At 47.7% G+C, this 27,177-nt stretch overlaps 1 pseudogene; it reads right to left on the bottom strand.

Moving 5' to 3' along the window:
* Window positions 1-1,224: 1,224 nt before the first annotated feature.
* The window catches only part of LOC143389433 (protein-tyrosine kinase 2-beta-like), a 43,047-nt pseudogene continuing 17,094 nt past the window's right edge, over window positions 1,225-27,177 (bottom strand).

Genomic DNA, 27,177 nt, shown 5'->3' with positions numbered 1-27,177 from the left:
ATCTGCTTTCCTTTCAGGGTCTTGTCCTCTCATTTGACTTTCAGAGGCAGGGTATCCAAAGCTCAGTCTTATTTCTTTTCTCCTTTCTCATCTCCCTGTTCTTCTCCCAGCTTTCTTTTTTCAATTCCCTCTTCCCATATAATGGTAGTTTTATTTCCATTTAAAACTAACTGTATAATGTTACTTGATTACTCTTACAAATGGTTTAATGCTCTCTCATGGGAGTGAGCCGTGTGTGGAAGGAGTGCATTAATTCTTGAGAGAGGGGACTGCTATGAAAAATGTATCCTCTTGGGATCTTGTTTTCTGTATTGCCATGTGATCTCTCCTTCCTATATGTGCTCCCACCGTGATGCCATCCATCAGACTGTGATGTAGCCAGAAGGCTTTCACCAGAGCTAAGCACAGGTCAGTGTTTTATTCTTGGATCTCTGAAACTATGAGCTAAACAAACCCCTCTTCTCTATAAAGTATCCAGCCTCAGGCATTTGTTATAGCCACACAAAAAGGAATAAGTACTCATTAAGCAATTGAAGCTTAGATCTGATACTCCAAAATGAACAAATTTTGAGGCCACAAATATCCTTGGTTAAGTGTCAATACCGGTAAACACAATGGTATGGCTGCCCCATACAATTTTATACTATTGACAAATAGTGATAAAAAGGAACTAAGTGCCTGAGGTTCTATATACAGAGATAAGAATATCTAGGTGTAAAAAAAAAATACACAGACTGAGAAAGATTCAATGCAGAAAATATGAGTTACTGGAGTCCAGAAAACACTGTATAATTTTACAAATGCCACCACTTTCATGTTTTGTGTGTTCCAAGCTTAATCTTAGCAAATCTTTAACGAACAAATATTAGAAGACTCAACAGAATGAGTCTTTCAATTTCGTAGTAAGACCAAAGGAAAAAAAAATGAGAGACTTTACAACCTTGAATGTCTAGGCTGGTTTTTCTGAAATACACTCTAGGTATTCTTTCCAGGTCATGGACAGTTAACACTCCCTTTGTCTTTTAAAATGATGTTCATGAGCCACAACACCTGCCAGCCTCGTTACCCCCGCCGCCTACCCTTCCTTGCTCAAACACCACACCACTTGCCCCTGCCTCTTCCATCCCTACATTCCAGTTTTTTCCACTCCAAATTTTCTCCATCCTTCAGGGCCCCACTGAAAGCCAGCAGCAGGCAGGAGTCACTCTCCCCTCTGAATACCCTTTACGTGTCCCCCACAACTTTCTGGCTCACATTACCCATGAACCTGCACTTGACCTGCTCCTTCTGACTGACTGTAAGCTCCTTGAAAGCAAAACCACGTGTTCCTCCTTCAGCATCCTGGACAGCACCCGCAAGTGCACAGGCCCACTGTGGCCTGTGGAAATTCAGTACTGACTTGTGAAGACTCCGGAAAGGAGATGCTGCCATCCTGACTCTGAGGCATCCCACAGGCTCCCAGATGAGCCAGGCCATGGGGCCAGTCAGGAGGAAAATTATTGTTACCATCTCTGAGCATTGCTTTAATGTTTCCAGTTGCCTTGCAGGGAACCTCGTCAGCACTTCGCCTGGGAGAGAATTTTCTCAGTGTTTCTGATCTATATTTTTAATCTTTTCTGTTTGGTTAAAGAAGTGCTCATTATGTTCTTTCAGGCAGATTTTTTTCTTAGCAATTACTTCTAAACCTCTGACACAAAAGGTCTTTTTTTTCTGTGGCACAGTCTGTCTTTATGGAATGGAACAAAATCCTCCCAGTGGAGCAGGGCTTAGACAAAGGCCATGCAGCCCCTCACGTATACAAAACAGCTTCTTTCTAAAAGCACAATTTTTAAAGTAAAGCTCCCTAAAACTTAATTATGGATAAAGAGTCGAGGGCAGAAGGGTAGAGAAACTGCATACTGCCTAAATTATAGTACATGCTTAGAACCATAGTTTTATTATTGTTATGCATATGAAAAGACAGAAATTGTTTAAATTAATGTGAGAGAGAAAAACGAGGTAGGTTGGGGAGAATTTATTTCACAATAGATCTCGCAGCCTGGAATTTGAAGCTACCATGGGCATTCAAATTTTTACTAAATAAAGAATAACAGTACAGATATATGTCAACATACTTGCCCAAAATTTCCAAATCTCTTATGATAAACACATATTTCCTTGCCTCCAAATTTTTAGAGACATATATGTTGAGCCTGAAATATTAGACATATATACAAGTTAGAGCTCAAATAGTGAGTTTAGCCTGTTTTGTAACCCAGTTTGGTAAAATGTGTCAAGATTTCATGGCAACAAATGGCAAGAGGTCATTGCATTAAAGGAGATGATTGGTGGCAAGTGAGCATCTGCTTTCAAGCAAAGATGGTTTTGTTACATAAGATCTGACAATCAACAGATATTCCACAAAGCACTCAGTGTCTCACAGTCGCTGATGACATAGCGATCAATGGGGAGGTGGCTTAGCCTCTCTAGCAGTTCATGAGCCTGTAACCACAATACCCTCTAAGCTCCTTCCCACCCAGCAACACCTTTACAAAAGCAGCAGCAGTAGAAGCAGCTGCCAGGAAGCCTTTCTTTCCTCTGATGGAGGAGAGATTTAGCAATCAGGCAGGATGGCAGAGTGGGGCAGAACATCCAGGGTCTTTTATTCTCCAGCATCACCAGGCCTGGCTGCACTCCACCCACCAGCCTCCACACTAATGCACTGCATCTGCCTCTGGGGCTCAGAAAAGGAAGGGAATTTTACATCATTTGCCACAGCTCCAGTGTGGACAAGGGTAGTTCCAGCTGGTGTCCAACTGGTGTCCCCAGGAGCAGAGCCTAACTTCATCCCAACTTTGATATATTTGCAAAGGGAAGAGTCACAGAACACCTTGATGACTTGACTGGCACACAGAAGCATGGAGGGCACCCACTGAGGCTGAGAATGTGGGGTTCCTAGTATCCCAGGCCACCTCCCTCCAATAGCTTCCTCAGTCCGGGCTGGGACTCAGCATGCAGTGCCCTCTTACCCGCATGCTGTGGCGCTTGAAGACATTGTGCTGGTGGAGAGGTGGGGTACGCAGCGAGTTAATGGGAGATGGGTACTCTATAGGGCTGGTGAGCATAGGGGAGCTGGACACAGACCCTCAGGGACCTATTAAGGAGAAGCAAAGAAGCACTAGGCACAGGACAAGGCAAGGGGGTGGACAATCAGCTGCTACAAACAGGAGCACAAAGAAGTGATACAAGAGCATCATGGGGGACACAGACTTGCTCTCTCAGAGTTGCTGAAGAATGTGGTGTGGCATTTCCTTGGCCCTGTTGGAGACACCTGGTGGAGCATCATGGCCTCTCATCTGCCTAACACTCCCCTAGTGGTATTCTGCACACACAGGGTCCATGCAGGCTGCTATTGAGACCATGACTCCTCCCTTGGGCCCTTTTCCAAACAGTTATGTTTCATAGTCATGTTACAAATTGACAGATATGATTAGTCCATTGATAAATAAATTCTCACACACATAGTTGTCCTTCCATATTCAAGGGGGATTCATTTCAGGACACCCTGAAGATATCCCAAATCTGCAGATGCTCCAGTTCCTTGAGCAAACTGGCATGGTATTTGCATGTAATGTACATATATCTCCCAGTATGCTTTAAATCATCTCTAGATTGCTTTTGCCATCTAATGTAATGTAACTACACAAATAGCTGGCATACAGTAATTTTAGGGGAATGGCAAGAAAAAAGTCTGTACATATCCAGTATAAATGAGATTTATTTTCCTATGTTAATATTTTTGATTCCTGGTTGGTTGAATCCATAGATACAGAACACATGAATATGGAAAGCCAACTGTGTGTGTGTGTGTGTGTGTGTGTGCATGTGTGTGTATGTGTGTATGTGTAATTTTCAATAATTATATATAATTTAATTTAAATTTAAATAACATCACTATTTTAATTATGTTTAGTTTTTAAGGACGTTGCTTCCACCTTCTGAATCAAAGCATTTTATTTTCACATAAAGGATTTATCTGGGGCTGAAGATGTGGCTCAAGTTGTGGTGCGCTTGCCTGGCATGCGTGTGGCCCGGGTTCGATCCTCAGCACCACATACAAACAAAGATGCTGTATCCACCAAAAACTAGAAAATAAATATTAAAAAATTCTCTCTCTCTCTCTCTCTCTCTCTCTCTCTCTCTCTCTCTCTCTCTCTCTCTCTCTCTCTCTTTAAAAAAGGATTTATCTGTTGGTTCTTGGTTGGGTTTACTCAGGCATAGGGCATTTCCTTGGGAGGAGATACACAAACCTGGGGAACAGCCCCCTGTAAGGAGCATCAGTAAATTGACATTGTTGCTATTGGTTGAGATATTCCAGTTCTGAATGGCAACACTGATTGGGGGATGAAAGAGAAGGACAGAGATGAAGCCGGGCTCCCTCTTACCCAGACACAAAAAAGGACTCAGGACAGAGGCATTCTGAGTCAGGGACCTACAGCCTTGGTGAGAGACATGGTTGGTGGTGACAGAGGTGGAGAAGGCTCAGATGGAACCCTTCTCCCTTCACTGGCTACCCAGGTCCTGGCCAGGACCTCTGCAGGGAGCCTCAGGGATCCACTCTATTCTCTGGAGACATCATCCTTCCCCAGTTCCTAGGGATTACTTCTCAGAGGCTCTGCTCAGGGTAGGAGGCCAGGGAAGTCTTGGACATGGGGAGGGAGCTACAAGCAGGTACACAAAGCAGCAGACACTGCAGACAGACAGACTAGGCTACAGGAAGGTCTGCTTAGCTGAGGACAGTCTGGCAGGACTGAGTTGCTATTCTTTTGATGTGAGTTCAAGTTCACATCAAAGAGCCAAACAAAGAAACAAAGAAGAGTCAACCCAGCTATCTTTATCATCTGAGCAGATGGCTGCTACTCCTTAATGGCACAGGAATGGAATTTCAAGAAACACCTGACAAGGGATGGGCCTGGCCATTCCAAGCCCCCTGGTTACACATTTACCTGGAACTGTAGTTTGAGAGCGAGCAGGTTGGTTTGTGGAGGGGGTCTAAACAGCAAGAGGTCATTGGACTGGTTGGGGTGGAAAACAGGATATAGAGCAGTGTCAGTTGCATTTCTCCCATTAATAAATGAGTTGGCCCACTAAGGGGAGCATCAGGTTGAATGTAGCTCAGCCGTATTCACAATGAAGGAGCAATAGTGGACAAGGTTATCATTAAAATAATTTTGCATCCACTTCTGAGCACCAGTTACATGCTGAGAGATGGCAAGTCACAGGGGCTGGCCTCTGCCACCTGGGCTACGGCTAATTGGGGGTTTAATGACCTCTGTGTGTGCAGCCTCCCTGTATGTGGGAGTGCCTGACAAAACAGCCATGGATAGCCACATTCAGAGCAGGAGGTCACTGAGGGCTCAGGGACTCACAGAAACTTCATGGAGATAAAAGCTGCATTGGGCCCTAGGGAAAGGGCAGCACATGCCTGGCAGGAGGAACAATGAGAAAAGACCTTGGTCCACATTATGCATTATTATAGACTGAATGTTTGTGTTCCCCTCAGTTCATATGTTGAAGTCTTGTACCCCAGTGTGATGGTTTAGGAGGCAGAGATTTTGGGAGGTGATTAGTGTTCAATGAGTTCATGAGGATAGGGCCCCATAAAGGGATTAGTGCCCTTATAAGAAGAGGAAGAGAGACCAGAGGTTTCTCTCTCTTTCCACCAGGTGAGGACACATTAGGAAGGTGGCTATCTGAAAGCTAGGAAGGGGCCCTCACCAGATACCAAAGTTGCTAGAGCCTGGCCTTGGACTTCCAGCCTCCAGAAGAGACATAAGTGAATGATTTAAGCCACTCATTCTGTAGGATTTTTTTAGGGCAGCTCTAGCTGACAAATACAGGCATGGTCTCTGGACCCCTCCCCCACCTGATGGTGGAACAGCTGGGCTCTGGCTCCTGAGCCAAAGGCTGTCATGGAGAGCATGGACAGAGAATGGACTTTGGGGACTTAGGATACTCTCCATCCATGTATCCTCAGGGAGAGCTAACTTAGCCCTAGGAAACTCTCAGAAGAAAAGTGCCCAGGTTCCCAAGGGAAAGTTCTGAGAAATGACTTTTCCACAAGGTGTCTGCTGTCTCAGATGACACCTGCCAGGGCATGAAGATGACAAGGGGTGATTGATAAGTAGCTGAGTTGCAGAACTGAGAGAGGATTGTAGGAAAGCATCCTGCTTCCATTGAACAGGCAGTGGGTCACACAGGTACTGGCTCTGTTGTGGCTCATGGAACTAATAGCAAGGCCAGGGGTGGCTTACCTTGGGTGGGGGTTCCTGGGAAGCAATGGGCTCCAATATTTTAGGTGAGCATTCCTTTCTTGCTCTATGGCAATGTCCTTCTCCATCTGATAAATGTCACTGCCAAGGCAGCAGGTCAGACAGGGTGAGAGGGCCAAAGCGAGTCACTCCTCTCTACGACATTGAAACTAGGAGAGGCCTGGACAAGGGCCTTGATCCCATTTTCATTTATGTTTTTTCTGAAGAGTGACCTGGGGAACCCCTCTGAGACAGGCTGGGGTATGGATCCTGAGGGCACCCTGCACCAAGTTGGGAGGACCACAGGGATGGGTCCAAGGTGGGAGGAGGTCCCTGGAGAGCCAGACTTAACCCAACAGGTCAGCAGAAGCCTGCTATATCCCCAGCTCCCCACACTTCCTGCTTTTCTGTGCCTGCTATTGGTGCCAACCCTGTTTAGATTTCCAGTGTCCCAGTCAACTTCAGGATGAAGGCCTGGGTTTGACTTGTCATTAAACAATTCACCATCTGGTTTCTGATGTGAGCAAATGGGCTGTGGATTCATCTCCCCCAACCCTCACCTGTTAGCCGTTCTAGTGCCCCTCACCTTTCTGCCCCAATTCAGTGCTTCTCAACCTGGGCATCACAGACCCCAGAGGCCTCTGGAATTACTGCAGAGGCCCCATCAATCCACACTTTCAAATGGGTATGAGTGTTATGTACTTTTGTTTTTATTTTATTTTTCTTTAAAGAGAGAGAGAGAGAGAGAAAATTTTATATATATATATTTAGTTTTTGGCAGACACAAAATCTTTGTTTGTATGTGGTGCTGAGGGTCGAACCCGGGCCGCACGCATGCCAGGTGAGCGCGCTACCTCTTGAGCCTCATCCCCAGCCCCAGAGTGTTATGTACTTTTGAATACTGCCTGGTACTGTGTTTTCAAACACAATGTATTTTGCCAATCAAAGGATTCTAAAATTACGATTACATGGAAGAATTCTCCAAATTTGACCTTTAAAACAGCCCTTCCTACCCTACAAGATTGGGAAACAATAATCAAAACCTTTATTTCCCCTAAAGAAGGGACTGTGAACTGAGGTAGGCAGCTGGGGTCCTTTGGGTCTTTGAGTATCCTTCCTTTGCATCAGAGAAGCCTGCTTTAAACTGCATCATGGTGGGGGGGTGGCTGGCCCATTGCCTCCGAAGGAGACACCTCTCATCTTAGGCACCCCATCATGCTCCCCTGGTTCTCCAGATCCCATAATGGATTAAGACCACACCGTCCTCACTCAGAACTTCTGCCCTCTCAAAGTACAGCTTTCAATACATTTCTCCCAGAACTCCCTGGCTTCTTCAATCTTCCTTGTGAGGGACAATGCAGATGAATTAATCAGGACAGCCAATGAAGGAGGAAAATAATTTTTATTTTGAGACAAGTCTTGCTAAGTTGCTTAGAGTCTCACTAATTTCTGAGGCAGTCCTTGAACCTGCAATCCTCCCGCCTCAGTCTCCCAAGTCATGGGGATTACAGGCATGCAATACCACACCCAGCCAAAGAGGATTACAGGTGTGCAATACCACACCCATCCAGAGAAGCTTTTTAAGCTAGAGGTTTTGCAGACTATGTTGGGGACCCTGCCCCACAAATAAATGCACGGTCATCCCTGCTGCCCCCTGCCTGGGCATTCCCAGCCTCCTCCTTGGTGGCCTTCAACCAGCCAGTTTGTAGGGGTAATTTTCTTGCCCTCACTAAAATTTGCCAATATGTTTATATGATATCAATGAGTAGTATTAACAACATGTTAATGTTGTTAAAGGTCAACTAAGCAAGAGATCTCCTAAAACAGAGGTCAGCAAACCATGGTCAAAGGCCACATGTGGTCTCCCACTTATTTTTCTATGGCTTCAAATTAAAAATGGTTATCACATTTTTTTAATAATTGAAAAAAATAAAAATAAAATGATATTGTATGCCACATAAAAATTATGGTATTGATGTTCTTATTGAACCCAGCTACCCCCATTCATTCACTACTGCCTATGACTGTTTTTAAGCTGTGGAGGCAGAGATGAGAAGACTGGACAGAAGCCCCAAAGATTCACTATCTGGTCCTTTACAGAGAAGGTCAGCTGACTTCCTTGCTAAAGTATTCCTAATGAAGGGGACCACCCTTGGGAGCACTGATGGCAGGCATTCCACCAAGCAAACTGGGGACTCCTGGACCTCTGAAATGGAAACACCCTTTACCTGTGACCTTCCAGTACCAGGGGAACAAGTGTCTTGGCACTGAGAAAGATAAGGCTTCAGACTCCTAACCCCACTCAGGAGACAGGTGTTTTCCAGCCAAACTCTGAAGACCATAGGTGTCTGGGCCATCTTTTTTTTTTTTTTTTTTTTTTTTTTTTGGTACCAGGGATTGAACCCAAGGGGTGCTTAACCAATGAGCAACATCCCCAGACCTTTTTTATATTTTATTTTGAAATGGAGTCTCACCTAAGTTGCTTAGAGCCTCGCTAAGTTACTGAGTCTGGCTTTGAATTTGTATTCCTCCTGCCTCAGTCTCCCAAGCTGCTGGGATACAGGTGTGTGACACCATGTCTGGCTGCACCAGACATATTTTTATTCCAATAGAGAAAATACCTTCTAGGCACAGCATGAGCAAGGCACAGGGCTGGGTTGGAGATGCCCTGATGAGCAAGGCCTCCCCAGGCTCACCTTGTCTCTGAACTAGTATCTGACAGTGAACCTGGCCTCAGCCTTTCAGCCCCTGACAGAGCTGCTTCTGTACCGAGTGCCCAATGCTCATCATGCCTCTGCCAAGGACCAACTCATTCTGTGTGGTCATGTGGCTCAGAGATGATCAGAAGGGAGGTCTGGGTACATGTCCTGCCTTCCTGTCACTGCCTTGGGCAAGTCACTGACTTTGAACCTGAACTCTTCCATTCAGCAGATGGGAATGGGGCCATCTGCTGCATAGGCCTGAGGAGCCCCTGAGAGCACTGACTTAGCTGTAAACCTCTCAGTGCCACTGGCAGCAGCTTGCCTCTGGGGCAACCCAGCCAATGCCCCCCACACCAGCTCCCCAGCCCATGCTCACCTGAGGCTGCACACGAGCTCCGTGAAGTGGGTCCAGACACTGGGGTCATAGTCCCAGCAGCGAGTCACGAGGGTGTAAAGAACAGGTGGACAGAGGTCAGGTTTGGGCAGCCGGTCCCCTTTCTCCAGCACCCCAATGACATCCTTGTTTTCCAGCCATAAGAAAGGCTGCTTCCCAAAGCTTAGGATCTCCCACATGCACATAGCTGAGGGCAGAGGGGAAACCGTCAGGCACCCTGCTGGGAAGTGGGCACCCCGGGGACACTATGGCCATTAGCACTTGGTCCCAGCAGGGAGCGTCTGTGTTATTTTGCAGCTCCCTCTATGGCCACTGGGGTCTTACCCACCATGGTGGTCCACTCAAGGGACCAATGACCTACATCTGTGGTACATGAACCAGGGCTTCCCCTTCCTGACTCTCTCAACATGGAGCTGGCTGGATTCTGTAGGTTCAGGAGGTGGCCCACGTTGGAACCACCAGATCCTTCTTGGGAAGGTTAGGAGCTACAATAATAGGGCAGGCACCACCTCTTGCAGCCTGTATGATCATGGGCAAGCCCCTTAATGGTCTGAGCCTCAGTTTCCTTATCTGGAAAATGGGGGTAACAATGATGAGGTCTATAGTCAGCTGTGGGAGAACTGGCAGGTAACTTGAAGTGCTGTGTTTGGTGAGGTTGCCCATTCACACCCAGCTAGGCACTCTCCACTCCCTGCTTCTCCTTTCATGAAAAACCTGAGTTTTGTGTTTGAAGCTCACCTCCAAGGCATCCCCATATTTGTCCTCAGAGCTGGTTGGTGGGGTCCATGCTTATCAGAGCCTTTTACAGGAGGATGAACCCAGATTTTCTAGGCCAGTCCTTGGCTCATGTCATCTCTGACTCTACCACCACCTCCCCACCTCTGGGACTTCTCAGTGGCTACAGTGAATTGGGGTATTTGGGTTCAGGGATGATCCTCCTCTTGAGGATGATCCTCAAGAAAATTTGAGCCCATTTCCACACTCTCCTGAATTGCCTCATACCAAACATCCAGATGTCACTGGCTGTCGTGAAGCGGCAGAAGTTAATGGATTTGGGGGACATCCATTTGATGGGGAGACGAGTCACAGAGGCTTGGGGTGGGCAAAGAGGTTTACAGGCATTATTAAGGGAAGAAAGATCTAGAACTTTCCAGAAAAACAACCTACTGTCCAGAAGCCCATGGTCTGGGATCCCCAGTTGTAGGCTCCTGAGATTTTTGTTTCAGAGACAAAGCAGGGGCTGGAAGTTCCCTCATCCTTGTAATACATGTCATCTTCAATGTATGAAGAAAGGCCAGAGTTCCCCAGCTTCACACACTCTGGGGAGGCCACCAGGATGTTCCAGACGGTGATATACCTAGAGAAGGATGTGGATACCAGGGTGAGGCACTGCCTAGGACCCTGGGGCAGGTGGGAGAGCTGAAGGAAGGTTCCAAGCAGGTGAGTGAAGGAAGAGGTTGTATACAGTTAGCTTCCTGCGAGGTGAGCTCCAGCCTCCTAGAGGAGCTACTGGTACTGATGGCCTTGGTCCTAGCATGGCTCCCCACCCCAAACCAGTGGGCATGTTGGCCTTCTCACAGGCAGCTCTGCTCCAAAAAGTCTGCTTCTGTTGTTAAAATGCTGACATGAAAGCATGCAGGCTTAAGTTTCCCAAGGGGTCCGACCCATCATTCCACTCCCTTAGCTTACAGCCACTGACAGGGTTTACCTGACGTTCATGCTAGGACATGAGCTTCACAAAGACAAGGTTTGTCTGTTTTGGTGACAACTTTGTCCCAGAATCTAGGACAGTGCCTGGCATCCAGGAGGAGCTCCATAGTACTCACTGAATGAATGGATGCTTCCTGTGTGGCTTTGCATAGGGTCAGGCACAAGGCCACACAGGCCACGTCAGTGGTGGGGAAGCACCTGGTAAGTGCCCAGGTAGTCTCCTGGGGCTATGTTCCCATGGCAGTAGCCTCCTCTTAGGGAATGGGAACAAGGCCAGGTGGGGAAGAGACAGCTCCACAGCCCCAGGGGCTGGGGAATGAGGGTGGTGCTGGGCCTCAACCTCAGGATCTTCAGGTGCTCTATTAGCTCAGATCCTCTTCCTGGACCCCTGGCAGCTAAGTGGGCAGGCTGGAGGAGGTGAAGCTCTGAGAGGGTGGGAGGTTTCCTGGCTTTGAAGGGGAGGGGCAGAAGGTCTCAGCTACAGTCAGACACTAAGCTTTGGAGTTGCTCTGAAGCTACTTCTAGTGACAGTTCTCTGAGGCCCACACAACTGTTTTGGCTTTTTAGTGAGAAAACACTTTGTAGAGGTGCTCAAGTGCTCTAAGCTGCTTGGTGCAAGCCCAGGCAGGGTCTCCAGCTCCTCCCTGTGGGACTCTGGCCCTGATCCTCAGTTTCCTCTGGGGTCAGGGATGGGCTTCGCTTTCCTGCTGTCTCCGTGTACCCACCTGTGCACACAGCTGATGCTCTCCAGGTAGGCCATGGCTTTGCATATCTGCAGCGCATACAGGACAAGGGTGGGCACCTTCAGGGAGTTCTTATTTCGCTCTAGATAGTGGCCCAGCTGTTGTAAGGGAGGTGCTGTTAGGACCCCAGCATGGAACCAGGGCTTCTGGCAGCCACTGACCCTCCCCTTCCTCTGGGGCAAACCCCAAGTCAGCAAGATGTTCTGGCGACTTCCTCTATCAACAGGGCCTCTGCTTCTGCTGAGTATGGAAGGCAGGAAACTGGGAGAAGTGTCCTTTGCTCCCTTGGTGTCCCAGCTATCTTCAGGGTGCCTGGCCTGCTTCCTCCAGCTCACCTCCCCATAGGAGTACAGTTCCATGATGATCCAGGTGGGCTCCTCTTCGAAGATGCAATCAGCTTCCCGATGTGGGGGTGGTCGAGATTCTTCATGATCACTGAAGTGGGAGCAGGAGGTCACACAGGGGAATGGGGAAAGCCGGAGGAGAACCCTCCCCTCTCCTCTTCCTTAGAAGGCCAGGGAGTCTGGGCCCCGCCCAGGTGTGCCTACCTGCCTCGCTCATGAACTTTTTCTTATTGTCCAGGGTGCAGTCCTTCTTGCAGGTCTTGACAGCCACATTGATTTTATCCCCTTTATGCAACAAGAGGGTTTAGGGAAGCTTGGTCCAGCCTAGTGCTCAAAGGAAACCGTTCCCGCCCTTGCCTCAGCAGGTCCTTCCCACGGACTTTGCCAACTGCTGAGGGGCAAGGCGACCTGGCCTCTGCAGGACACACCACTCCTTCCTTTCTTTCATTTATCTCCCCTTTCCCCTTCTCTTCCTCTTCTTCCCCTTTCTTCTGGACCAGGCTGGGTTAGACCCAGAATGAGGTTTGGAGATCAAAGAGCTCAAGCTCAGCTGTTCAGACCAAGATGCTGAGATGAGGGGCCGCGTGATCTGCCCTGGTTAGCAGGTGACCCCAGGACTTCATGAAATGCAGGTTGGCTGGCCCTGTTCTCTCTAAACTTGGCTTCAAACTGTGCTTCCTTCCTTCCCTGCCCACACCCCGGCGCTGCCCTCCCCAGGCTTGCTGAGCATGGCCACAAAGGTGAAGCCTGTCCACCTAGAGGTGCCCCAGATGAACTTCCACTTGGCTGGGTCCACCCTCCTGCCCTCCGTGTATTCTCCTACCAAAGCCTCACCCCTACACAGGTGGACAAAGAGTCAGGAAGAGTCTGGAACTCACGTGATTTGTGTGGACCCCTTCATAGACCTCCCCAAAGAAGCCTTCTCCTAGAATACGGTTGAGAACCATCCTTGAAGGCAATGCCATACTGTGGACCTGCACAGATGGAGAACACAGCCTCTGGGCACACAGACTAGCTGGCATCCCCTGGTGCCCCAGAACCCCATAACACCTCAGCCAAAAGGCACAGGCTGGGCTGGGAAAGGGGATCTAGAATGTTCCACTGCCTCAGATCCATGGAGGAGCCATCACCCGTTTCCTGGGTCCCAGGTCCATGTTCTTAGAACCCCCATATCCCACAGACACACAAAAGCACACAATCCATCAGGGGAGGACCTCAGTTTTCAACCCACAGGATCCCAGGTTGGCTGCTTCCTGAGCACACTTGGGGCAGGAGGAAGGGAGGGCAGGAAGATCCACGGTGGTGTCCCAGGAATCCTCATCATGTCACTTCCCAGACCCCTAACTGGTCACCTTGGCGGGGTCCAGGACCTACCTCCCGAAGGTCTCAAGGTCTCATCGGGAATCTCTGCATAGATGTCTGACTCTGGAATGACAGGAGGATGCCCAGCACATGGGTGAGATGTCTCATCAGGCAAGGAACCTGGGTGTGGCTCACACCTGGAGCCCAGCACAGTCAGAGGTCAGGGTGCTGCAGGAGGGGAAGCTAGGCAAGTCTGTGGCTCCTGTCCCAGGCTTTGGGGCAGCCACTGAGCCTGGGGTATCTTGGCTCAAGTCTCTGTTTTGTTATCTAGGGCAAATCCATCTCCTTCAAACATACCTACCACCCATTTAAAACCATTATGAACTGGGTGCTTGTGTCTCAAAGCACTGACTCAAAATTTGATGGTTTTAGGATATGCAGCTTGGAGGGGCAATTAGATGAGGTCAGGGAGTGGAGCCCCCATTACAAGATTAGTGTCCTTATAAGAGGAGGAATGGCCACCAGAGTTCCTTCTCTCTGCACCACAGGAGCACACAGTGATAAGGCAGTCACCTGAAACGGCTGGTTCCTTGACCCTGGACTTGCCAGCCTCTGGAAATGTGAGAAATCAATGTCTATCGGTAGTCATGTGGTCTGTGGATTTTGTTTGGAGCCACCTCTCATTACGACAAACTCAGTATGTGTACAGACTACTCAATATATGCTAGCTATTACAACTGGCGATATTTTAAAGCCAGCGCTGAGAAGGGATAGGAAAGGTTGTTTTCTGTAACTTGGAGGGAATGGTCAGAAGAGCAGGCAGAGGGACCAAACATGGGGAGGTGGGCACAGGCCATGGGCAGGGTGGGCACAGGCCGTGGGCAGGGTGGGCAGGCTTACCTATGCTACAGCTTTCTGAGAGGTGGGACCACCTCACCTCTAGGTTTCTGCAGGAGGTGAGAGGGCAGGAGGCAGATGAACCCAGAGCTTGAAAAGCTCCCCCAGAGCTTTGGTCCCCCTCATCCACCGCCTGATAGCAGAAGTAGCCCACCTGGCTGCAACAAGCTGGGGCATGGCCTGGGCCTGGGATGGGGCTCAGCAGCAATCCTCCCAGGATGTCACCAGGGGGCTGCATGGAGGGCAACACACTGTGGGAAAGGCCAGGGTCTAGAGTTCTCTCAAAAATGAGGGGGTGGGGGCACCCTGCTTGTTCATCCTCCTCCCAGCACACATTGGCTGAGCTCAGGGCCCTTCCAAATCCCCACTGTACTCACAGGGTGGGGATCTGGGGCAGGCTGTTCCGCATCTCACCATCTGGAGAAAGAGGACAGGAGGGAAGATTGGAGCCAGGGACACAGAGTCTGGGATGGATGGAGGGCCTGTCACTGCTCCACAAGGAGACCCCTCCCCACCTTCTGTCCCCTCTCAGCATCAGGGTGGAAGCTATGTAGGCCTTAGACCAGAATCAGAATCCTCCTTGTAGGCTTCCTCCTGCCAGCACCCTGTGATCCATCTCAGACCTATTTGCTGACCCTGGTCCCAAAATGAGGAAGGTCCACCCATGTCCTAGCAATGGCTCTGATCTCCCTGGTACTACAAATACAGCACTTCCAGAAGCTGGCCTCTATGAAGCTCTGACTAGCAGGACCAGGGGTGGCTGTCCAGGACCAGGACCTGTAGCTGGCGACCCAGGATGGCCCCACAGGAAGCACCTGCAGGGCTGCTTGAGTGCCTCCTCACACCCCTGAAGAACGCATTTGTTCAAGGGCCAATGGCTCCACACCCCCATGCCTCCACATCACCCTGCAGGCTTGGCTCAGTGTGCAGCTGTCCACTGTGCCTTTCAGAGAAACTTACCTTTCTTGGGATGGATGATGAGAGAGCCTTTATGTTTCCCCTGAAGCTGGCAATAACCATCTTAGAGGTCAGCCATGTTCTCAGCCTCTGCCAGAGATGAAGTTTTGATGGACAAAGACTGCAGAGAAAAAGCCAGCCAAAGGTGAGACCTCAAGACTTGGCTACACTGTACCCTCTAGTGCTGCTTGAGAGGCTGCAGGACCTTCATCTCCAACCCTGCTGCAGGACCCCCAACCCCAACCCACACTTCCTCCCATCTCTGCTGGCCTTCCCTGTTGCCACTAGTGGGCGTGCTTGTGCTCCCTCCTACTGACCACCTTGAGCTCTGGGAAGACTAGTGAGAAAGCAGGATGCCTTGTACCATGTGGGGTGTTCCCTATGTAAAGGAGAAACTGAAAAATGGAAAACAGAGTGGAGCAGGGACAGACTGGTGAGAGCAGAGATAGATGCTCTGCAGTTGGAGGTATCTGATTCTTCCACCATGAAATCCCCCCATCCCTGGGATCTTGACCTATAAGTCATTTTTACTTGGTCAATATTAGACCCTACTTCTTTCCTGACATTAAAATAAAAATACAAACTATCATCCCAGCACCTTGTTAGGGCATGGGTGCAGTTTTCTTAACAAGATCCTCAAAGCCACTGAAGCCCTGGCTTCCTGCTTGTCACAGTCATGTTGACCCAAGGGCATCCTAACCCAAAGTGATACCCCTGAAGAGACTCCAGGTGTCCAGAGAGGCTTACCTGGGGTGTGCCTTCAATACCCAGCTGCAGGACAGCCTGGCCCTCCTCCAGCGGGAGGCACCTGATGGACCTGATCTTCTTGAACTCAGCCAGGCAGGTGGGCTGTGGAGAAGAAGGGGGCCTTAAGAGCATTCCATTGCTGGGATCAGGCAATACAGATGAGTCAGGAGGGGGAGGGAGGAGCGACTGGGAGTCTCTCTGCAGATGAAGGGAGAAAGTCTGGAAGGATCATCAAGTCCAAGCCCCTCACCTTACAGAAGAGAAAATGGGGTGTGGAGAAAGGCAGGACTTGCCCAAGGTTATACGTCAAGGTGGCAGTAGAATCAGAACTGAACCCAGAACTGCCTCCCTTTGCCACTTACAGAGCTACTCTTCTCTCTGTATCAGGAGAATGTCAAGCATGTCCTTTTCTCTCTCTCTGCACCTATGTCTGCAATAAGGAGCCATCTGCCCAAGCTGCCATCCCCAAACACTGTCCACAGAGCTCACACCAAGGGTGTGGCTCTCTGCTCTCAGGAATGGGGGAAGATGAATGATTGGGCAGACAGAGAAGGAGTCAGAAATCTAAGACCTTGAGCCAGGGGCTGGCGTAGCTTCAGTGCTCTCTACCTTTGCATCTTGACTTGTCAGCTGGCGGATGCCTTTGGGGCCAATGACCAGGTCCACTGTAATGTTCCACCCTTGCTGTAATAGAGGAGAGAGAGGACTGTTATCTCTCTTCTGCCACCTGGTGTGTTGACACTCTAAGAAAGGCTAGACAGGGACCACTGTCTATACAGCTCACCCCTCTGGATAACTGCCCACCTGCCCACCTCCCACAGCTGGAGGCCAACATTCAGCTCCCTGCTTGGCACATGGATTAACATGAGTTCCGCCATAGGCAGGTAACAGCAAGGCCCTGCTGTCTGAACACTGTTCCTGGCCCCAAATGGCTCCCTGGCCCCTAGCCTGCCAGGCCCAGAACCCAGGCCCAGAGAGAATAAGGAGGGTGGTCATTACAACAAGTTCACAGTGATAGGTCTCCTGATCGATGTTGGCAAAGCCCGCCAGGGTATTGAAAAACTTCATGACACACTCCTCCTCCTGGTGTGAGGCATACTGCTGGAAGGTCTGCTAGATCATCTTCCAGAACTGCTTAGGCTGGGGAGAGGTTGGCAGTGATTAGCCAGGCCCTGCCCCTCCTGGCACCTGTCCTTCCACTAGGTCTCACTGGGAGGATGCCCATGCTGGAATATGCCCCCAGGGCTCCTGCCGTGAAAGCAACACTGACCTGTTCCTCAAAACACACTCAGTGGTCTCAGGCGGGGCCCACCCTAACCCTGAGCGAGAGGCAGGGAAGTCGGCCTCCCAGGGCTCAGGCTGCCTCTTGGGAGGCTGGAGCCAAGTGCAGCCCATCCTGATTCTCCACCACAGAAGTGGCCCAATGTCCTGGCTTAAGACAGCACAGATGCCCCAGCTTCTTTGAGGATCCCCAGCCCAATCCTTGTAGTTCTAGCCCAGGGGATCTGCAAAAAGAAGGTTTTCTGGGCCCCTCACCCTTTGATTTTCTCACCTTTAAATTCTCCTGCATCTGCTTTGGGAAAAACAGGTCGAGTCCCACTTCCTTTCTGAAAACAGGGAAATAGAAGCAGCATTTGACTCTCCTTCTCTCCAGCTCAGAACTTCTGGCTAGTCTGGAGGAGGTACCAGGGCTTGGGGACAAGGAGAAAGGCCCTGACTACCCCGCTCTGGTCCAGAGCTGAGTGGGAAAGGAGGCTCTGGAGGGAAGGAAAGGAGGCAGGTCAGGAGGCAGCCCTGCACTTACTCCAAGAGCTGGAAGTTGGACTTCTTGTCAAGGGCGTTGTGGGGCATGTCCTTGAAGAACTGCCTGGAGAGAAAGGAGTTACGAAGGGGAGACTCGGTAACTGGAGAAGAAGGCCATCAGGGCCGTAAAATAAAATAAAATAAAATAAAATAAAATAAAATAAAAGGGCACTCATGTCCAGGAGTTGGCCTGGAGGCCCTTCCCCTGCCAGAGGTGGGATTTGCGGAGAGGGAGCAAGGTGGCAGGGGGGTAAAATTGGATCTTCAGAAAACAGTGAGGACAAGGAAATCCCCCAGACTTTGTTCCCAGAAAGGCAACATCCTCGTGCTCTGGGAGACCCAGCTCCTGGGCTGTGGGCTCTGAGGCTGAGGAAGAAGATGGCGGCCAAGCCCAGGAGGCCAGGAACACCACCTGCACCTTCAGGTCCTGGGTTCCTGGGCACTTTCTTTTTTGCCTATTTGCTATCTCTGATGTGTGCATATGTTTGTGTGTTCACCTAAACAATTATTAAATAAACATGTTAAAATTTTTGAATTTGTAAAAGAAAATATAAATAATCCATAATCCTACCACCAGAGGTGGCATCTATTAATATATGACACATCTTCTTCAAGTCTCATTTCTCCTAAAAATATATGCATTCATGAAAACTTGTATGTATGGTCAGATGCCACATAATGACCTTTTGGTCAACAATGGACCACAGATATCATGGTGGTCTCATAAGATTATATCACCTAGAGTCATAGCTGTCTTTGTTTGTGTAAATGGGCTCTGTTGTGTTAGTGTGACAATGAAGTTACCTAATGATGCATTTCTCAGAATGTATCTCCATTAGTAACTGATGCATGACTGACATATTTATTTGTAGCAATGGTGGTTTCAGCTGAGACCAAATAGCCAATGTCCCTGCATATGCCAGCCTCCCTTCCCTGTCAGGATTGCTGTGTCTAGTCATTTCACTGACTATTGCAGACACTGTCCAATCTTACATTAAAGTAACTGATGCTTGCAATCCCAGTGATTTGGGAGGCTGAGACAGGGGAGCCTCAAGTTAGAGGCCAGCCTCAGCAACTTAGTGAGATCCAAAATTAAAAATAAAAAGGGCTGAGGATGTAGCTCAGTGATAAAGCACCCTTAGGTTAAATCCCTAGTACCAAGAAGAAAAAAATAATAACTTAGTAATCCTTTAAGCCAGGTGTCCTATAGACATCTGGGACCAGTTTTGTGCTACTAATACTATAAGCAGAGAGAAGCAAGTAACTTATGACCCCAAAGCAATGAGCTCAGACTGCTCACCCTGTTTAGAAAATAGGAAGGTTGGATCCTCACCTCAAACTATTATCTAGAATATTTATTTTTTAAATATAGATAAATATAGATATAGATTAAACACAGATAAATATAAGCAATAAAACCATTATAAAGCTAGAAAAAGAAATCTAGGAAAATATTTTCATATCACAGGGTCAAGAACATCTAAAGCATGAAACTATAGAAAAAAAAACCCCAATAGGAGCATAAAAATACAATATTATGTCCTGAACAATTTTTAATAAATGGTGTCTTTGAATATATTGTCAAGCAACATAAGTAGCTGTCATTCACAAGAAAATAAGTATGCTGGGAGACACAGGGATGGAGCTACCCAGTGAATGGAGGCCACTGAACTCCAGGCACAGTAAGACAGGGGGTCTTCCTACCTGGGGAAAACTGAGTCTGTTTAAGATGCCACAGGGGGACAAATCATTTGGTTCCTCAAACTTATTTCTAGCATATAGGCCATGAGTTTCACATTTTAACTTAGAGCAGGAGATTTAGATTAAATAATGTAGTTGGCATTTGTAAAGCATCTCCACTAGATCAATAAAACATCAGTTAGGCTGCACTTCAACTATATGATATTCTGCAAAAGGCAAAACAAGGTGACAATATAAAGCCCAGCAGTTGCGGGGAGTAAGTGGGAGGGAGGGATGAAGAGGGGGGACATGCAGCATTTTTGGGGCAGTGAAACTAGCCCGTATGATATCATAGTTGTGGATGCAAGCATTTGTCCAAATCCCGAGAATGTGCACCTCCAGGAGAGAAGCTTCATGTGCACTGTGGCATTTGGGTGATAATGACGCATCAATCGGAGCAATTGCTCCACACTCGCAGAGTGGCGATGATGGAGCGCTGTGCAGGTATGGGAGAGGAGGCACAAGAGAACTCTGTGCCATCTGCTCAGTTTTGCTGCAAATCTAAAACTTCTCTGAACAAAAGTCTATTATAGACAAAAAAGTAAATAAAATAAGGGTTGAGGGAAAAATGTCAGCCAAGTAAATACACAGTTACAGAACACTTTAGTCCCTGTCATGGTTGTAAGTACTTGAAATATAGTAACTCACTAATTCCTCCTAACAACCCTGTGAAGTTGTTCCATCATTCCAATTTTACAGATGAAGGAACTGAGGCACAGGGAGATCAGACGACTTGCCCAGAATAACAGAGTCAATGCCTCAGGATGCATGCCCAGAAAGCCCAGCTTCTGACCTGTGTTGTACATCATTATATCCAATTCTCCAGATAGGATCTGATCTGAGTCCACAGAGGATTCATGTCCCTAATCTCATGTCTGCTGCACCTACCATACTTCTTTTTTACACCAAGAAACAATGCATACTCTTTTCCTGGTGATGTCGTTAGCCATAGACAAAGTGTATAATCTGTGATGTTAACAGGACAAGAGACTGTTACCCATGATTTTCAAGCAAGAGTCACATCCCTGGAAGAGTTGACTTCATGGTATGATTTTCAGAACCATATCTGACTCTGTTCATGACAATAGTCAAAACTTCAATATAAAATAGCCCAACTTCACATAAAACCACATTCCATCTACCCTTTTCATTTAAAAATGATCAGACCTGAAAAATCTTCTATCAGTTTTACAAAGTAGGTTTTTCCCATGCCCTTTCCCCATCAGCACACCCCCTGACCTCAGGGGTCACTGGTAAGAATAGGAAACTCTATCTGATGCTCCTGAAACTCAGGAGAATGAGGCTGTTTCTTTTCAGGAAACAGACCTGGGAGCAATCCTGGCTGATCAGAGAGCAGCCTCTCTAGCCTACCTATTCCTGACCACACTCTCTTCCAGAGCCTCGTCCTCCAGCCTCTTAGCACAGGCCCTGGCACTGAAGCCACAACCAATAACAGTTTGGGGATGACTGGAGGATGTAAAAATGTGAAGTAGAATGCAAATGGATCCCCCTGTGGGTTGTTTTCACTAAGTGATGACTGACAGGTGATTCACTGGAGTTTCCAAGTGATACCACAGCCCTAAGTGTGAGATCCACCAACAAAAAGGAAAAGATAAATTCTTTAGGACTGTCTAACTCCAGAGGGGAAGACTATAGGATGCCATGCATGGTATAGGGACTGCAGGACTCCTGGAAGGCAGGACAAGGCACATGGTATCTGTTGTCCTAATGATGTCATTAGCCTGCCATTATCATGGCCTCTTACATGCCAGCCATCTTCGCTCTCCAAGTTCACCCCACCCCCATTCTCTAGTCTATGCCTTTCTTCCTCCATCCCTGGGCGGGCTAGAATGCATGTCCCACTGGGTGCCATTATCTGCCAACCAAGAGGTATTTTTACCTTCCAGGAGCAGTTCAAATCCCCTCTCCCTGCTGCCTGCAGGCAAGGTTAATGGCTTCACTTGGAAGCGGTACATGTTCGTTCTGCCTTGTATTATGATTAATTGTGTACAAATCTGTCACCTCCTAAACACTGTGAGCTCGAGGACATCGCTGAATGCTGTGCTAATTTCACACAGAGTACCTCCTGGAGCTGCGGTGCTATAGTGGGCAGCAAAGATGGGTACCCCTACATTCCAACAGCCCCAGGGCATGGCCTTGTGCTCTGAAGCATTTACAGAAACACTTGAAAAGGACAGAGGGAGAAGCAGGCATCCCAGAGGCAAGGGCAGGGCAGGAGGTGGGGACTGAGCAGAGGGAGCTGGTCCTTCTCTCCCATTTATTCCAAGGACCAGATGATGAGCACCTCAGAGGCCCACTCTGCTGGCTTCCTCTCCTCCCCTTCTCAGCTCTCACATGCCTACTCCCACTTCCACCCTAGATGCTTGAAAGTCCAGGCCAGCCTCTGGCCCAGCTCTCCAAGGTGAGACCTTGAGGTTACTTACCTGAGCTCCAGACAGCCCAGCTGCAGGGCCATGCCTTCGCTGACCTTGCTGGCATAGCACTGCATGTAGTCACTCCGGAGCTGGAAAGAGAAGGATCACAGTTCAGACTCACACCCTCATTGTCCCCTTTCCTGAGCAGAGGCCCCAGGAGGTGACACACCTCTGCCTCCGAGCTGTCTCATGCTCACCCAACCACAGACAAGCACTGAGCAGGGATGGGGAGCAGGATGGGAGCTCCCTCTCAGCTCTGCCTCTGCCCCTGGGCCCCTGAGCCCCTTCACAGGTGAACTTTCATACACATTCTCTTCCTGTTTCAGAGTCTTCACCCCATCCCAATTTGGAGAGAACCGACCCCCCCATATTTGGGGAGGAGTCATTAATTTTTCCAAAGCTCTGTCTAGATTAGTGTCCAGGAAACCAGAAGGGAGATGCAGCTGAGACCAGCTGGAAAATAATGGAAGTAGCTCACTCTTCCTTGGCACATCTTCACACAGGTGCTGGGCACTTATTTAATGCTATGGCATGTCAAAGAGGCTTGGCAATTGTTCAAGAGAGCCAGTTATCACATCTTTAGAAGTTTTGTGAACTGGTGAATATCCCATTGGTAGCTTGAATCAGGTCTTAGAAGGAGCATTTACACCATGGGAATTGGCAGGTGCTCTAAACCAGGGGTCTCATCTTCCCAGAGACAGCTTACCTGCACAGTGCCAATGATGTCATTTGATCCTCACAATAGCCCCCATTGAGTAGGTATTAGTATTTTATAGACAAGGAGACAGTTTCATGCAGGTAAATGAAGTCTCTGAGAATACCAGGTTAGTAAATGGCAGAGCTGGCTAAAAACCAGTTATGAAAGACCCCAGGGCCTGTATTTTAACCTGCTTCTGCTTCATCAGCCCAATCACCTGGGAAGCCAAGGAGCTGGGAGGAGGAGCTGGGAGCTTATGGAACAGGTTGGTCTGCACCAAGGTTGGAACAACTGACAATGATCCTCAGGCATAGCAAAAAAGACAAACCTGGGCTTTGTCTTTCCATCATCCTATGGATACACTTGGCCTGGAGGGTGCAATGGGACTCTGGAGAAACTTTTTATCAGTTGGTAAAAATAAAGCAGCATGGTCCTGTTCTCTTTCAGGCTGTCCATGAAGTCTTCCAGCAAGTAGCGGATTTGAAGGTCATACCTGTGATAGGCGGTCAGACTCTGGGTGATGCAGGGAAGCTCGAATCTCCAGGAGAAAGTGGGTCCCTCCATCCTCCCTATCCTTTGCTCCCCTTCACCATAGCACTACAGTATCCCAACTGGGAACATTTCTGGATACAGATTTACTGTGAGTCCACGTCAGGCTTTGAAAATGCATGCATTAGATATTGTAGGAGGTCTAAGTCTAGGATGCCACTTGGATTTTCTAGAAGATTCTGAGGATGGGGAGTGCTTTGGGGAGGACCTCCAGGGCTTCCCCACCCCACATTCCTACCTCCACTCATCCTCCACGTGTAGACATTCATACTTGTCCTGCACCTCACCCACCTTCATCTGGGGGTGTAGCCAGTGGATCTCATCTGACTTCATGTGCTTTAGCCTCAGTCCATAGCACTCAGGCAGCTGGATGTTGGGCCAAATCTGCCCACTTAGCAGGATGGAGGTGATGATCTCCTGCAGAGAAGAGAGGGACACAACTCAGGGGTGTTCCTTACTGGGTTCCCCAGGGTGTGTGATTCTCTAGGGTGGGATTCTGCCTTAACGATGTACTTGTTTCTGATTCCCTAGCACTTAGTGCAAGATGTGGTACACAGTGAGCTGTATGTTGTGAATGAACAAATGCTGTTCATTTAGCCAAAATGAGACAGAGACAGAACTGAGGAGACAGCACAGGTGCTGTGCTTCTGCACTGCATTCCAGTTGAACCAGTTAATACTCACTGAGCACCTGCCAGGTAAAAAGCACCTTCGTAATGGTTCCCAAGTTCACCATCCTTACTGAGTACCGGACCAGGCACTGCTAGATACTTTACACACACGATTTCACTGAATCTATACAACATGGGGAAATAAGCAGGTGTCACTGTCCTTGTGTGACAAAGAGGAAACTGATGTAGGTCACACAAGCCATGGCATTATGCTGGGATTTTTGAACCCTGGCCTGCTGGACTCTAGATTTCTACTAGGCCAAGCTGATTCACTGGGATGATGGAGAGGGCAATACAGAAGGACAAGACTCACCTCAAGGGAGCAAGTGGCACAGTCCCTACACAAGAAGGATAGTCATTGGAAATGAAGATATGACAAGAAAGGTGGCCTCTAGTTAACTGGGCCACTTGCCCACAGCCTGATGTTCTAGCTTCCTGGCCAGAGCCAGGGCTGGATTGACAGGAGGGCCACTTGGGCAGCTGGCTGCCTGGATGTGAACCTCTGAGGCCTTCCCTTGTTCTGACATCACTTTTGCAACATTTTTCCTCAAGCCTCTTATGTGGTTCCACACGTAATGGGTGACTGAAGCCGACTCTTGACAGCAGAGAGATGGCTCAGATGCAAACTTAGAAGCCCGCAGGCACTGACCTATCCTGTTGGATGGCTTGGTGGTGTGACAGATGGATCGATGCCCAGGCAGTTGCTGTTCTGACCAGGAAGAGCAGAGGCAGTTTATTATTTAGATTTCATGATTTTTTTGTTGTTGCTATTTTTTACCGTGCCTTCCAAGAAATTCTCTAATTTAGTAAATAAAATGCAGCTAATCTCTTAATTGGAACAAAAAGAAGGAGATATGACATCTTTTTTCTCAGAAGAAAATCTGTTTCTTTCTATCTCCACTAGGAGAATGTTAAACTAATATTAAAATAATATGACTATGAATAAATGCCCAGTTGTTCATCTGCCCAAGCACACATGTGTCTGGGTCCAGCTATCTCCTACCAGGATGCTAGAAGACCCTCAGCCTAAAACCTCCCTTTCCCCTCAGAGAAAGTTGACTACTGCAGAGAAGTTGACTACTGATCTGTGAGAGAGCTGGGGAAACTGAGGCATAGCATGAACATGTCATCAGTTGTAACAAATCAGCATGGGAATCAATTGACGCTCAGGATGTGGAAGAGGGCAATGACCTAGGGTACCCACTGGGAGAGGGACATGGGTAAGAGGATGTGAAGTAGACAGTTTCGTCACTCTCCACCCACTTATACCACTCATCTTTACCACTCTGTCCACAAGGTCCTCATGATATGGTACCCAACCCCTTTTCCCTCCTGAGCCCCATCTGGAGTTCCCAGTTGAGGTATTTAAACTGAGAGCATTCCCTCTCCCCAGTTAAAACTCATTAGGGTAATGTCTAATTTCCTTAGGGCTGGGCCCCTGTGCTGTTTATTATTGAAAATCTTTAACATATGTACGGTAAACCGAGAAGCATAATAGCTTCCCTTGTACACACAACCCAGCCTCAGCAATGACCAACATTCTGCCCCTCCTGCTTCATCTGTGCCACCCCCTACTCTCCAACTGTGACTCAACTATTAATTTATTTTGTGGTTCTTCTTTTAATGTAAAACTTATATAAATTAAAATGCACAATTTTAACTGTATGATTTTGAAACATGAATGCACCTGTGAAACCCACACACCAATTAAGAAAGGCAGATCCCTGGAAAGTTTTCTCTTCTCCCTCCTCAGTCATCCCTCGTGGCTCACTCCAACCTCTCCCTCCCAGGAACCACCCCCTCCAGAACTTCACATAAGTGGGGTCATTTTATAGGTGCCATTCTTTTGTGTCTGGCACAGTTTTTTTCACCGAGAAAAATATCTGAAATTTCCCCACATTGTTGTATAATTCAGTAATGTGTTTCTTTTTATTAATGGTGACGTTCTACTTTATAAAGAAAACACAATATGTGTATTTATCCCCCTACTCTTAGAAATAGGGGCTATTTCTAATTTTGACCATTATGAATTAAGTTGCTGTGAAAACTAATTTACAATATTTTTGTGTGTAGATGCTCTTATGGCCTTTGAATAGACACCAAGGAGTAGAATTGTGTGGCCTTATGAGAAACTGCCATGCTTGTTCCACTTTTGTGTTTCCACCATGACACAGGGCTTCTGTTACCCTGCACCTTCTCCAACATTGGGTGCTGTCATCTTTCTAATATGTGTCATCTCAGTAGGGAAACTGAGGCACGGCATGCATGTATTAGCAGATCAGTGTGGGAACCACTTGAGGGGCAGGGCTAGTAGTATATTATTGTGCCTTGATCTGCACCTTCCGATGGCTAACGACATTGATCACATTTTTATGTGTGTATTGGCCATTCACACTCCTTCTTTATGAAGTGTCTGTTCAAGTCTTCTGCCCTTTTTTCTATGTTGTGTTTTTGTGATTGAGTTTTAGGAGATCTTTATACATTTTAGCTAAAAGTACTTTGTATGATCTGTTTTACTACTATCTTCTCCAGATCTGTAATCATTTCCATATTAGTGTCTCGGTATCTATAATTTATCAAAAATTCCTTTTATGGTTAGTGCCTTCTGCGTCCTAAGAAATCTTCACCTGCTTCCAGGTCATGAAGATATACTGTGTCTTCTTTTATAAGAGTCATAGTTTTGGAGCAGTGGTAGAGTGCTCACCTAGAATAGGTGAGGCACTGGGTTTGATCCTCAGCACCACATAAAGATAAATAAATAAAAATAAAGGCATTGTGTCCACCTACATCTAAAAAATATTTTTAAAAAGATTCATAGATTTAATATTTACTTTTAGGTCTTTGATGCATTTTAAATGAATGTTTCTGTGTGGTGTGAAGCAGGGATAAAACACTTGTTCATATAGTTCTACAGTCATTTGCATTGGTTGTTAACTTTCCTTTCGAAGTGAATGGTTTTCCTGTCTTTGTAAAAGATTAGTTGGCTATCTAACTTTAGGTCTATTTCTGAATTCTAACTCCTTTCTATTGATCTTTCTTCACACCTCGCTGATACCATAAATGTACACATTACTGTAGTTTTAGGGATCTTAAAGTCAAATGGGATAAATCTTCTGTTTCTCCCCAAGATTATTGGTTTTTTAGATCTTCACATGTCCATATTGATTTTAAAAACAGCTTTCCCTGTTCTTTTCCAG

Source organism: Callospermophilus lateralis, unplaced genomic scaffold (genome assembly GCF_048772815.1).
Source record: "Callospermophilus lateralis isolate mCalLat2 unplaced genomic scaffold, mCalLat2.hap1 Scaffold_43, whole genome shotgun sequence".
In the NCBI taxonomy this organism is placed as follows: Eukaryota; Metazoa; Chordata; class Mammalia; order Rodentia; family Sciuridae; genus Callospermophilus; species Callospermophilus lateralis.
The sequence above is the reverse complement of the archived record's forward strand: the minus strand, read 5'-3'. Positions and strand labels throughout refer to the sequence as shown.